The sequence below is a fragment of the Megachile rotundata genome, chromosome 1 (assembly GCF_050947335.1).
Source record: "Megachile rotundata isolate GNS110a chromosome 1, iyMegRotu1, whole genome shotgun sequence".
Lineage (NCBI taxonomy): Eukaryota > Metazoa > Arthropoda > Insecta > Hymenoptera > Megachilidae > Megachile > Megachile rotundata.
In genome coordinates this window covers 10,924,630-10,938,016 of record NC_134983.1, presented here as the reverse complement: position 1 = coordinate 10,938,016, position 13,387 = coordinate 10,924,630, and the positions used below count along the sequence as shown (strand labels likewise).

Genomic DNA, 13,387 nt, shown 5'->3' with positions numbered 1-13,387 from the left:
TTTACATTATATCGCCGTGCATTATAATTTCAGGCCTTGAGTAACTACACGTTATATTACTCTTTATAATTTATCGATTCTTAATGTTAATTGAAACAGTTTCAGCTAATTAGTTAACATTACCATTGATATAATAGTATACTTTTTAGTACTTTTGAAGATATGAATAAAATGTACAAAAATAAAATTACAGATACATAAATATATGTGTATATATATAAAAGTAAAAGTATAAATACATAAATATATAAAATTAAATATAAATATAAAATTATAAACATAAATATATATGCAAATAAAGATATAAATATATATATACAAATATATAAAAATAAAATTATGAATATATGAATATAGCCATGTTTTTTACGATGAAATTAATATAGAAGTGCTTCAAGTTTAACGTATCACTTTCACTACGTTCATTAAAAACGTGGGAACCGGTGCAGACCGAAACGGTTTGAACATTGATCCGCAAAAGTTGATAATGCAACTGAAGGTTAATAATTATGATTAATAATCATACGGCAGTATATCATTTGGAACATTTGCGTGTACACATCTGCGTGTACACGAAGAACGTTTACTATTCGAGTGGTAAGGTGGAATGTGCGTAACGTAGCGTGAACCCTATGTTGGTTTGGGTGGAGACGGTTCCACACAACCACCTGTGCTCACAGGTCAGCATTTCCGTATAATACACCGCTTGTTTTACTAACGCTTTTACCGTTCTACGAAATGCTTGAAAATCGTTAACATTCGTCCGCAAACGAATGCATTTATTTGAGACACAAATTGCGTGGAACTACGATTGCGTGATCGAGATATTTTCATGTTTTTCCTTTGTCGCAAAAAAAGATTACCATCATTGTGAATTTTATATAATGGCAATTGTGGGATGCTATTACGTTTGTAGGTTTTAATGCCATAACGATTGTATATTTTAATGACAAGAGGTCCATTGTTATCATTTTATCGGTATTCGCTAATGAACTAATAATAAATTTTTAATCTCTTGAATTATTTTGCTTTAATACGTTTATACGATTTTTATTGAATTACAAGATTTAGGATTTAGTGTTACTAATTTATTTCTGGTTTAAATAAACCATCGCCGTTGTTCATGCATTCTTTTCAATATTCTCCCTTCTGATGTCTTCTTCTATATATATTTATACACTGGATCGATTCCTTTTAAAACCTTGCATAAATGACCAAAATGTATACATAATTAAATTATTAAATAAACTCGAAGTCTTTCAAATATGGAATACACAGAAGTATACCGAAATAGATCGCTGACAGATTTCAGTCTCCAAATCGAATAAATAATTGTTATTCTCACAGCATAGTAATTAAGCTTACATCGAACGTCGTCGTTTCACGAGTGAAATACCCAACGTTTGTTAACATAATGTCGAATTGTTGATCGTTAAACTACACACGTCCAGTCGGACACGTCAGAGATCGCAACTCCAGATGCACATATTTGCTGGCGTTAACGTTAATACAATGCCTCGAAGGTGTTCACTTATTGCGATTCCCAAGAGTTCGCCGCGAATAATGATATATCTAGATGAACCCGATGCCTCCTGATGAAATTACATACACTCACTTTTTTTCCTTCCTCCTACGTGAGTGGCGTGACTCATTCTCCCACATTATCAGTTCGCCTTGTTCGTCCTACGTGCCAAAAATATTCGACCTTCCCCGCTGTTTTCCATAACCCGTGAGAGCACGCATGACACGCAAATTTCATTATCGCGCTGTAATTCTGTAGCACAGTAATGCTTCCCGCGTTGGATATTCGGTCATTTTCAACTATGATTACGCTCTACTTTTTATTTCCATATCTCGTATCACGGTTTCAATGTGATGGAATATTTAAACGAATCGGAACTCGAGGCATCTAGTAACGTTATTATTATGATAACGATGATGCATAATTGGGAACCGTGTGGAAAGTTTTTAGTAGCATTGTTGATGTTGGCGGAAAGTTGGGGGATTGTGGTGATGGATGTTTGCTGTTTCAGAATTTTGTTGAAACTATAGGTATTTGATGGTTTAGTCAATTTGAGAATTTGGAAATTTAGATATGTGAAAATTTGACAATATAGAAATATGGAAATGTAAAATGTGGAAGAGTGGTAATGTGGAATCTGGAAATTTACAAATGTGGCAACCTGACCACATAGAAATGTGAAGATTAAGAAACGTGGAAAATTGTCAAAACAAAAGTCAAATGTCTAAACACCTAAATCTCCAAATTAACTACTCACAAGTGTGCAAGTCCACTATCTCCCTATAAGCTAAAAGCAATTATAGCAGATCTCAGCACTTGTATCAACAAACTAGCAAAGTATTGTACATCTTCGCCGAACATCTAGCAAGTAAATCGTAGGTAAATCGTGCAAGTTGGGATGTTGGGTAGTTGACAAGAATTCGTGGAAATCTTGGTCTTGGCACTCAAGGTATCCGATGATAGGAATCGGGGGTTGGAAGTTGAACACGGTAGATCAGTGACGGCAATGCTCTCTTTAGTGGGCACCCTTTAGGGGGTTGGTCTGCACGGTTTTCGTGCGAAACGGGAGCAAAGGATGAACAGACAAGAGGGGATGAGAGGTAAGCAGCAGAAGCGGTTGGCGGTTGATTTGCTTGGTTTGGCCCAGACAATGCTGAGATGATGGCTTTGTCTCGAGGTAACACCGTTCAAAGGCTTTCTGCTCCTTCTCCTTCCTTACCGATACACGTACACGTATACATAGCATATTCTGAAACAAATATTGCGTTGGTCAATGAGTAATGTCAGCTCTTTCCAAGATACGAAAATTGAAAACACCAGCCATAATCCTTTTTATTTGATATTCCAATATTTCTTCCAGATAAAATGTTCTATGTAACTGATTTGTGGAATTCTGTTTAAAGAAAGAATTGCAAATTTTTCGTAAACACATGACTGAACTGTTGTTTCCATAGATCAATTCATACAATTTTTCCTGGTATGTTATGTATATTTGTAGTAGTGATAAACAGTAGTATTAGGCTGCCTTATCGTTGAAGAACGCATTATTTTTCTAGCTAAAATAATTCTTGAATCCTTGGTCTTCTTGATAATGCACGATAATACTTATTTATATAGAATATTCTGAAAAATCATCATACGCAAAAAGAAATATACAAGTCTTTAAAGAAATATGCTGAAGTTCCGTTTAATAAGTTGCATCTAAAAAAATTTTTTCTACAATCAACTTTAACATAATATAATTTTGTCTTGAGTTTTTTTTCACGTAAAACCGTATATGAGATATTTTAGATAGCTCTATTTGACCCACAAAATGTATCTTACTTAAATGACTCACAAATATACCTCACAAAATAAGTGATAAGTAAATAGAGCAAATATTCAATAATTCCAATTTATTCTTCTCCATCAAATGATCATTTTTGAACGTATATAACCTATTTTCTGAAAGTGCATCCATACAGATGGCTTGTGTAAAATTGCGTTTAAACGGCAACGTGTACATAACCCATATGGTACTCTGTAATAGAATGTAACCCGTTGGAATCGCAACGGCAATACGAAGCAAAATCCGCATGGAGTGGTTCTTGTCCTGGGGCTTTGATTTTCTGCGATCCGTTGTATCGATTTCGGATATACGTTGTATCTCGATCAGCCAATCGACCGGTTCGAGTTCTGTATGATTATTTAGCGTTGTCTGGGTATTCCGCTTGATACCGGAATAACAGCGGTCGTTCCATAAAATCCCGAGACGGGATGATACGATGATCGGAAGGCCGGTTGTAAAAACGAAATGGGCAGGTAACGAAAGGTGATACGCGGTATGAATTTTGATACATTGGTCCGTTGTGTCTGCCACACACATCTATCGATCATACGAGCCTATACTCCGCTGCATATAGACATTTTTTCGATGAAGACTCGACAGTTTTTAAATTGTCTTGTGATTGTTCGATTTCTTGAATTTTCAGGTTCAAATTCTTGGACTACAAATTTCTAGATTTTTATTCGTGTCTATTTTCAAACCTCAAGTTCTTAAATTATTAGGATACCAAAGTTCTACGCCTTCACATACGCACGTCCTATCTCTGTTATTTTCCCAAAAACCCTTGTAGATATCACCGCTCCAGTTGCAGTATTCTCTCTGAGGAAACAAGACTTGTATATGCCATGATACAGAGAAGTAAACGTTAGTAAAAGCGATCGAATTAAAGTTTCATAGCCATCGATCTCATTGGCTTTGATATGCGGTGTGTTTCATGAAATTGAACGGAAAGCTCGTAAGCCAATAAGCTATTTGCATGTCTGAATGGAGAACGACGCGGTGTGTTCGATGCTTACGATCCGCCGATGAAGTTATGCACGTCGTCCGGGCACGGGATACATTTTTCCAAGTCTGTAAATTTTTGCCGTGGCTGAGCAACACGCGGAAAAGTATTCGACGCGTGACGCCGGAAAATTCACGGTTCGTTGGCTTTTATTGTACGCTTTGATAGCCGACATGTCGAGCGTCAGCCTCTGATATTCGCTTCCCTGAATTCCTTCTGTCACTATCCTTTTGTCGTTTCTCCGCTCGTTCGGTTAACTGTAAAATCGAATCGATAAAAGGAACATTCCTACGAATACCTTCAGCAGGATAGTATTTACTTCTTTTCATGGTACGTTCGTTATTGTCGTTGAGCGGTGTTCAACTCTGTCGTAACGAACCGAAACTGGGATGATGTTTCTTTAAAATTGGCGTCGGTCGAGGCAGATTGCCACCCTCCGTTTCGATGTAACGATGATCTTTTTTAAATAGGGGTAGTGCTAGGAGAAAACTTTTCCTGCTTGCTGAAACGTAAGAAAGTTTAGAAATTGAAAAAATTTATAGATATGAGTACTAAAATTTGAGAACTTTCAAGTACACATATTTAAGGTGTGACGATTTCGTAAATTCGACTACGAAGCTCGATGATTGCAAAAATGAAGGTTTTACAAATACAGCAGTAGACTTCACCACAGGGTGGTAATGTCTTTTTAAACAGCAATACCACATGTATAATAAAGTCGAATTTTCTAAGGTCGAGGCAGATGCGGATGCATACAAACAAGATGGTCGTAGAGAAACGAATACAACGCGATCACCTTAATCCTCTCCGTTATCTATCCCCGTTATTTTTTTTCCGATGAACAAGTGATTTGATTCAAAATTGTAAGAAAACTTGGTGTTTCGTTGAAAGGTTACGCGGTAAGAGGTATGAACGAGATTAGTATGCTGCTCTGTAAAATTGCAGAAGTTCACGGTGCAGGATGGCAAAAAAATGGTCGCACTTTCATCCCCCGGAGCGCGTTGCGAGAAAGCGATGAAATATTCTTTCCTCGTCTTCGATATGAATACAGAATAAAATACTTAATGTCCGTGAGAACGGTTCTCCCGGTTGAGCGGCGCAAACAGAAACAAAGGCAGCATCTTGCGCGGTGAAATTGGAAAAGTTCCGAAGCAGATGCATTTATCGCGCGTCTCTTTTTCCCGGCGCGACGCGACGCGCCGCGACGTGAGAAAGAACCGTGAAAACGGATAGCTCGAATTTACCTTCTTGTCCCATTCAGCCAGTGTAACAGACAATAAACAATGCGGCGATGTTCCGCGAACGACCCAATTGATAACGAGGTAATTAGTTAATGTTCCGTTCGCGAATAAATTAACAAGGTAGAAAACACGAGCAGGCGAACACGAGCGGCTAGAACACGAAACGGCCACGAAGATTTGCAGTTCACATGCAAAAGCCGTTCGTTCGTAGTCGAGGTATCGCGTTACTCTGCGCAATCTGTAGCCTTGGTCCACATTTACAACCTCTTTCCAGCTCCTTCCACCCATTCATTGCATCGTTGCGTGGCTGCATCGGTACAACGTGCACCGCTGATTATGGATGCTGTGTATTCGTGTGGAGTACCGAGCGTGATAGGCTCTTCGGAAAAAATTGTCGATGCACGAGAAACAGAACCTGCTATTCCCTATAATAGTCCGGGATTACTATTGGGGCGATTTACATTTCTATCGGTGGGTTAGATACTCCACATTAACACTGTCAACGTTCTACACTTGGCATCTCTCATAGCTTAGGGGCTAACTCTGATGTTTGACAATCTATACACTTCATAAGATAGTTGACAATTTCAAAAATTCATTCCACCTAATAAAAAATCGGAAATATAAAGATTCGAGGATTTGAATGCTCGTAAAGGTCCCCATCTCCAATGCGAATATTATTTCCAATTTTGCGAATAAAGTGGATTCCAAATACGTTTGCCGAACTCTGGCTATAAAATTTCTTTCAAAAGTTTTGAAATACGATATATCGCGTTTGTTAAGTGCTGACACATATGTCGATGGAAAGTAGAGAGATTCAGCGTGTCTTGCGTCTAGAAACTAATATACAACAAAATAACACGTTTTCAAACTGCGTGCTGTTCATATGCCGTTATATTATTCTTTTAAGTCATGTGAAAGTTTGAAACGACTTTCGTATGTTTTAAAGACATCACACACCTGTGATGACGGAATTTAACGCGTCACGAAAGATCATTATCGCAAATTGTATATAATCAAGCAATATTGCTGTACAGTAAGGACTGTGTTGATAACATATGGATAACGAAAATACTGTTGTTATAATAATAATAACTAGAACGTGGGTATAATAATAAGTAGAACAGGACATTAACAGATTCAATAAAAACATTAAATACTTGTACACTTAATTATAATGTATCATATTATTTATATAGGTACATTATTAACATATCTTTATTGAAATAATCACTCTTAAAACTGTTATTCTGAAATACTTCTGATAGAAACACTTGATAATTTGATTACTGGATTTCAAACGCAACTTTCGCTTGTCAAACTATTCTCGACCAAGCAGCCTTGAACTTTAAACGTGACTAATCGCTAAAATTATATCAGTCTATCCTGAAAGTTTGCAATAAAATTAAATGATAACATCCGCGCAAAACCTGTATGCAAAATGTATGAAAAATGCGGTGTGTAACGTGAAAGGATGATAATAAAAAGTCTCAATACCGCCAGTTATCGTCTAGTATCATGTTTTTCGTTTAGATCAGATAAATCGGTTAAAAAGAGAATTGGCAGAGTACCTGTTGATCAGGAATAAGTTACCGAAACAGTTAGGCGTTTGACTAGAAGCATACGCGTTCTTAACGTTCTTAATTTCGTTAAAAGCAGGCTTTGGTTGCACAAAGGACAACCGTGTCTGGTCTAGCAAAAAATGTCGACCACCTGTTCCCGAGCAGGGAGTTAATTATCATGTTTTCACGGCAAAGCAGCTCGCCTCGCCTTTCACGCGTCACATTATCGAACGGCTAAAGAGAACGGTTGTGCTGTCTTTCCGCTTTAATAGCCCGTAGAAGCGTGAATCGTTTTTTGTCGCCTCGATAACGGTCGTTTAGTGTCTGAGGCGTCCAGAAAGAGGAGGGTCCTTCTTTACGTAACGCCTACAATTATTTATGGCAATTTGCAGCAATCAAACTCGATCGACCCGGTCGTTCGAGCACGAGTCTTTGAGGGCGCTTGAAAATTGTCATTTGCATTTATCGCGCGCGACTAACGTGATAATCGATTAAGATTGTCCTATTATGTTGTTCAGCGGGAATTCGGTTCTAGGCCACGACCGAGTTCCGGTTAATTTACGGAGCTTCAAGACCTCTCCCCCACTCTAGACGAAGATTAGCCGCCGAGCCAAGATTTCTAATTAATCGGTTAATACAGCGCCTCCGGAAACAACCGTCCCGTGCGAGGGTTAGGGACCCAACTATTACGATCCGACCCTGGACATGTCACTCCCCTATATTACATCGTTTTACGCTCGATCGTGCACTCTGAATTCGCGCGCCCTAATTTCACCTCCTCGATATTTTCCGCCTTTGTCGTCGCGCGAGATGCATCGGCGACATATGTCCGACTCCCCACCGGTTTCCCCTTGCAATTTATGTAAGTACACATTGCGAGTTGTCGCATCTGCCGTGTCTTCGGCGACGCGTTCTCACTAATGTTGACGGAGGAGGCGTGAAATTGAACGGAAATCGTTGCACGATCGGCGTGACGAAATCTCTAATATCCTCTCGAGGGTGCAGTTTTTCCTGGGCTCGTTGATAGAACGGGCGTTGTTATACCTATTAAATAGTTGTTTCCCTGTTTGAACGGGCAAGTGGAGGTCGTGACATTCGGGGATCGTTCAACCGTGTGGCAGATTTGGGTTTTCACCCCCTGTGTTATATCTTTTTTTTCTAATGGGGGACTATTCAGTGTCATCTCGACGTCAAATGAATAGAAGTATTGTATGTCTTCTATTCAAGGAGGATTACATTCGAAATATAAACAAATAAGGATCAGTCGTATTACAATTTTATAATGCATAAAACTTTATGATTGTATCGCGATCTATTATTATATATTTCTTTAGACTTAAAAAGGACATATCATATATTTTGTGAATTTGTTCGTGTTATAATTCACACCTGCAGAACTTCAGCAGAAAACTACAGAATTAGCTGCATATTATAAGTACAGAAGTTTGTAGTGAAAAATATGAAAGTTTACTCGTCCTCGGCAGCCTGAGATTATCGTAAAATGGACGACAAACTGCCATGAAAATTCCTGTATCACGTACCACCGTGCAAAGTGTGAAATTAGAATGTTGCAATTGCGTGTCGAGAACCGTTGAGACTACAAGTCCGCGAACTTAGCTTGCAAATTAAGTAAATCTACAAGGCTATAAATAGCGTGGAAAGTTTCAGCGTCGTGTCAGAAACGAGTGTGCAAGGTAGCAGCGTTGGATCTAGATTCGTGAATTTCTAGCCAGACGAGGTTGTTGGAGAAGCAAGCAACAACCCTGAGGAGAAATCTCATCTGGACCGGTGGCTGCTTTAGCTGGTTTCGCGAACGACACGAGACTCGGACGAAAAGAATCGCAATTTACGAAGCAGCGGCGTCGTTAAGCAGCTTTAAGCTCGATATGGATGGCAGGGGTTAAGGGGGTCGTTCCCTGGAATCGCACGAGGTGCCACGGGCAAAAGGGCGTGCCAGCAGTTGCGTCCTGTGATTTAGCAGCGAACCCCCTGCCATCGTGCCACGAGTTGTCCAACTGTTGTTCAGACTGTTGTGAGCAAGCCGTGCGAGCCGCGATATCAGCCTGAGAGTTATGAGACCTTGTGACGAATAGTCGTTTCCTGTTTTCTACCGGAAAAAAGAAAACTCGACGACAGGTTTTCTGTTAACTTAAACGTGCCAACTGGACGTTGCTATCATTTCTAACAACTTCAATTAAATAACACGATACATATTTCATTCTTTCTTCAACTACTAAGCCGGTGTTATGCCAGATTTCTAAGTTTCTCTGAATATGTAGATTCCTGCATCTCTTTATCCCCAGATATGTAAATTCCTGCATCTCTCTTAGACATTTTCTAAGCAACGAATTTCTGCATATTTAATATTTTAAATTTCTAGAGTGTTAAACGTTAATAATAATTGTTGGAACTAATAATAATAACGTTACAAAGTAAAGTTTCCAACGAATTTAATTTGGCGAGTTAGCAGCGCTGCTTAATTTGTGAGATTAAGGGTGATTATTGTTTGTCGACTGATTGGATGCTAAAACAGTACTCGGAAGTTAAATGAAGTAGAAGCGTTCAATCCATGCAGTCGTCGAGTCCAATAGCTCTCTTTAATTTGCTAACTGGTCACCTTGGCTTTCGTGCACGATGAAATCGTAGAGGGGCAAGTTCGAGGAGTGTGAAATTTGCTAGTGTGACTCGAATCGAGTAGTGGAAACGGTTTACGATCGGTCGTCGCCATTAAATTGAATCGCTATATTCAGGCTTCTCCAACTTTGCTATCGTTCTATCGATCCATCGTTCCTTGTGCTTCGTTGAGTTTGTTTGCAGATTTTATCACGAATCAAACGACTTAATTGGACGAGATGATCAGAGACGGTCGTCCTCTAAATTTATGGATTCGAAGATTTGTGGAATTGCAAATTTAAAAGTGAACCTCTCTACACCGTGATAATGAAGAAGTATTAGTAGGTTCGGCCATATAGCGAGACCCGATTTCCTTGCACATGAAAAATAACACAAAGTTTTAGAGAAATCTTTCAAATGTTTATAACAAGTTTGCAGAGTCATTCGGAGTAGAAACAAAGGGGCGATAATTGCGCGATAAGAGTTAATTACCCTTAAAGTAATCGAGAAATCCAAGATACGAATTAACGTTTAGCCCCCCTGAGATAGCCGAAGCAGTTTTAGTAGGGGCGTTCGAAACAATTTCACGGTTCGTGTAATCCGTTAAGTCCAAAAATCCCCCAAATTGTTCGTTGTTTATCGTAATTTTTCGTCGCGAATTATCGATACCAGAACTACCGAGTTCTCTAATCCCCTGATGCAAATTCATGCGGCGTATTAAATTTGACTGTTTGGTGTTTCGTGGAGAATTTTCGATTCGTCGAGTGTTCAACACGAACGCTGGATAAACGACATAATTCAGTTTATTACGACGCGAAACGCTCATAGGGTAACTACTATCGATACCTTCGCATAGAGAGTTAACCGACAGAACGTGCTCCAATTAACGATTGTGTTAATTACTTTGCCTATTATTCACATTTGCGGTGGATTAGTATCGGTTCACTGAAAGTTACATTTCATTACGTCTGTCAGTAACATTCGATTTAGAAATTGGTAGGCCAAATTGTGCTCCTTTTACAATTGATTCGACATCCGAGACATTGCTAACTTTTTATTCTTGTTAACAAATTTTTAAATATTTATATTCAAGAAGATTAAAGTATCTGAACTTTTAAATTGACTAAGCTATAATTTTTGGAAATTTTTAAATCTGAAAATTAATTTCAAAATTCGCGAAAAGTTTGGAAAGTTCATGAATCTCCTGAGGGAGGAGCATCATTGAAAGTCCGCGCGAAGTGAAGCTCGATAATATAAATAGTAACACCATAACTAGAGTCTGGTGGTAGCCTATACCTCGATTACCCCTGTAAATAAACGACTGACGATCGTTTCGGTAGCATAACACGCGACACGTCTCGCGGAAAGTTTAATTCTCGAACGAAAGCAACTAGCGTTAAACGTCGAGTTGGCGAATATGATGGATAACTCTGCGTTGGTGTTTCGGACGGAACTGGAATATTTGCCCGGGGCAAAAGGTGAATTAGCAACTAACGTCGACCTACGTTCGCGACGTGACGCTGGCACACGCGTGTGTACGCTCAAAACCGGCGCAGAAACGGTGACTGTTATTGAAATTTATATTAATGCCCCGTGGCTGAGCCCGTGGCCGAACTCGGCGATTTTCGTCGTTTTCTTCTCGGACTCGGGGCACGTGCGTGTTGCGGACGACGAAGAAACACAGGGTAAGCAAAGGGTAACGGGTCACGTGTCGGGGGAAAAATATGGGACGGTGATGTAATGTTCCTTGAACGCGTGGTTGGTACGGAAATACGCAAACACAGGTCTTTGGTCGCTATGGTGGTTCCGTGTTATGGCTGTTTGGGTACGAGGTATAGGGGTGGATCGGGCACGCTCCAGGCGAAATTCGTGAATTGTATCGAACTTGTACTCTTGGTTGGATTAATTCGAAAGAAGATTGGTTTGTACCGGGCAACGATGTTATTGGATCAATAATCGCCGTTTGTGTACATTTCAACGATAAAACAACGTTTAGATATACAGGACGAAGAGGCAGATTGAAACATGCTTTCTCTACTAAAAAGAAATGAGTACTTTTAGTACCATTATTTAAAATTACTTGAAACCGATGTTGATCTTCATAAATTATAATTATTTAATAATTGTCTTAATACTTAATTGTCGATATGTCAGTAACACTAAACGTATTAATGGTACTAAACCATGCACAAATTTTATAGAAATGCTTCGATATGTATGCATTTATAGAATTATTGATATAATTGAAACTCGATTTTTAAATCAGATTAAAGTAGGTCGGACGTTAATTATCCGCTTCATTATAGATATAGAAGTATGTATAAATGGCTCGAGCTCGGTTTCAGTCAGAAAACATTCATTATAGGGGTAATTGGGAGGACGAGAGCAATCGAAAGGCTATTTTGTGAAGTCTTTTATTCTTGCGGACGATGAAAATCCAGACGAAATGGCGTTCGAAATTGACACAGCAATTCCGACTACCAACTGTTTTGCGAAGAAATCGCCCGTATAATATACGCGACGAGAAGCTTTTTCAATCTGTTCGCGAGGATACAGTCGGTCACGATAAGAATCGCAATTCCGTTCTTGGTAACGTTTGAAGACTGATTAAATCGGTCCGTTTCCAGAATGACGTTACGAAAGGTATTTACGGCACGTGGATAGGGATCTGTGCGTAGCCATTTTGATTGGCGCTCGTAAATACGCGGGAAATTCGGGGGAGAAAGCAATTTATCGGTTCATTTAGTTATTCTCTAATCGGACGTATGATATCGTATGTAAACTGTGTACCTTTTATTCGAAGAAACTTTTTTGAGGAAAAAACTTGGATGATATTACATTGCCGATTCTATGTCTCAAATATGCCGAAGTCTCGCCATGTGGCTCTGAATGGTGCTGCGGAAGAAAAAGTTGTGCAATATGGACGAAACTGTTTGCATGCTGTGCTTGGAAATTTTGAATTTGAAAATTTATAAGTTCGAGAACTACATCTCTCAATTGATATTTAAATGTCCATTTTCTATCTTGCTCAGTATGAACATTTATAAATTTCTAAATTAAGAGATGGGAAAATTTGAATATTTAAAAATCAATGAAATACTAATAAATTATATTCATCGAAACGATATTATTTTACATGCATTAATATTGGTTTTATAATTAACGAAACTAAACAGATCTAAATAGCATGTAGAATATTTCTTATTTCCATCGGCGTAGCCGAAAGAGTGAATCGATTTTGTTGAACATTTGACCATATACTGTGTATAATATTGTTATCGATACCACAGTGAATCCTTTCTTTTCTGTTTCGCTTGTGGTTATATATGTTTTCACGAATCGAGTAACAGAAATTTGATTCGTATCGAAAATTGAAAACCGTATCCGTGCGGCAAACGGACATGCAATCTTTATGAAAACCATGGCCGAGGTACAAACATCGAACGGTAGCATGAAATTTGTTCGTTCAGTGTCTCTCACTGTTCAAATCGTTACGCGGTATGTATTGACTTTTCGACTAATGTACTTGTTCGTGCCTCATGGCGTTTACCTTCGGGCTGTTTACACGCGACGCGTTGAAACAACGACCACGGATTTTAAAGAATCGCGTTCGTCGATTTG

General features: G+C 38.9%; 1 protein-coding gene and 2 long non-coding RNA genes across 8 annotated transcripts in view; 2 read left to right on the top strand and 1 right to left on the bottom strand.

The window, feature by feature from the left end:
• Nucleotides 1–13,387, top strand: part of Fas3 (fasciclin 3) — a 381,776-nt gene that overhangs the window by 59,218 nt on the left and 309,171 nt on the right. The window lies entirely within an intron of this gene.
• On the bottom strand, nucleotides 365–5,810 carry LOC143264558 (uncharacterized). 2 transcript variants are annotated; one of them, XR_013038310.1, is made up of 4 exons: nucleotides 5,595–5,810; nucleotides 4,670–4,852; nucleotides 4,364–4,607; nucleotides 365–2,771 (listed from the first exon to the last, which is right to left on the bottom strand). It is a non-coding gene; the product is annotated as an uncharacterized LOC143264558 (long non-coding RNA). The 2 variants fall into 2 exon arrangements; XR_013038308.1 differs by lacking the exon at nucleotides 365–2,771 and having other exon boundaries at nucleotides 3,003–4,607.
• LOC105661926 (uncharacterized) overlaps nucleotides 10,950–13,387 on the top strand; it is a 159,140-nt gene continuing 156,702 nt past the window's right edge. The window contains exon 1 of the long non-coding RNA XR_013038650.1: nucleotides 10,950–11,451. This is a non-coding gene — a long non-coding RNA (uncharacterized LOC105661926). The remainder of the gene's footprint in view (nucleotides 11,452–13,387) is intronic.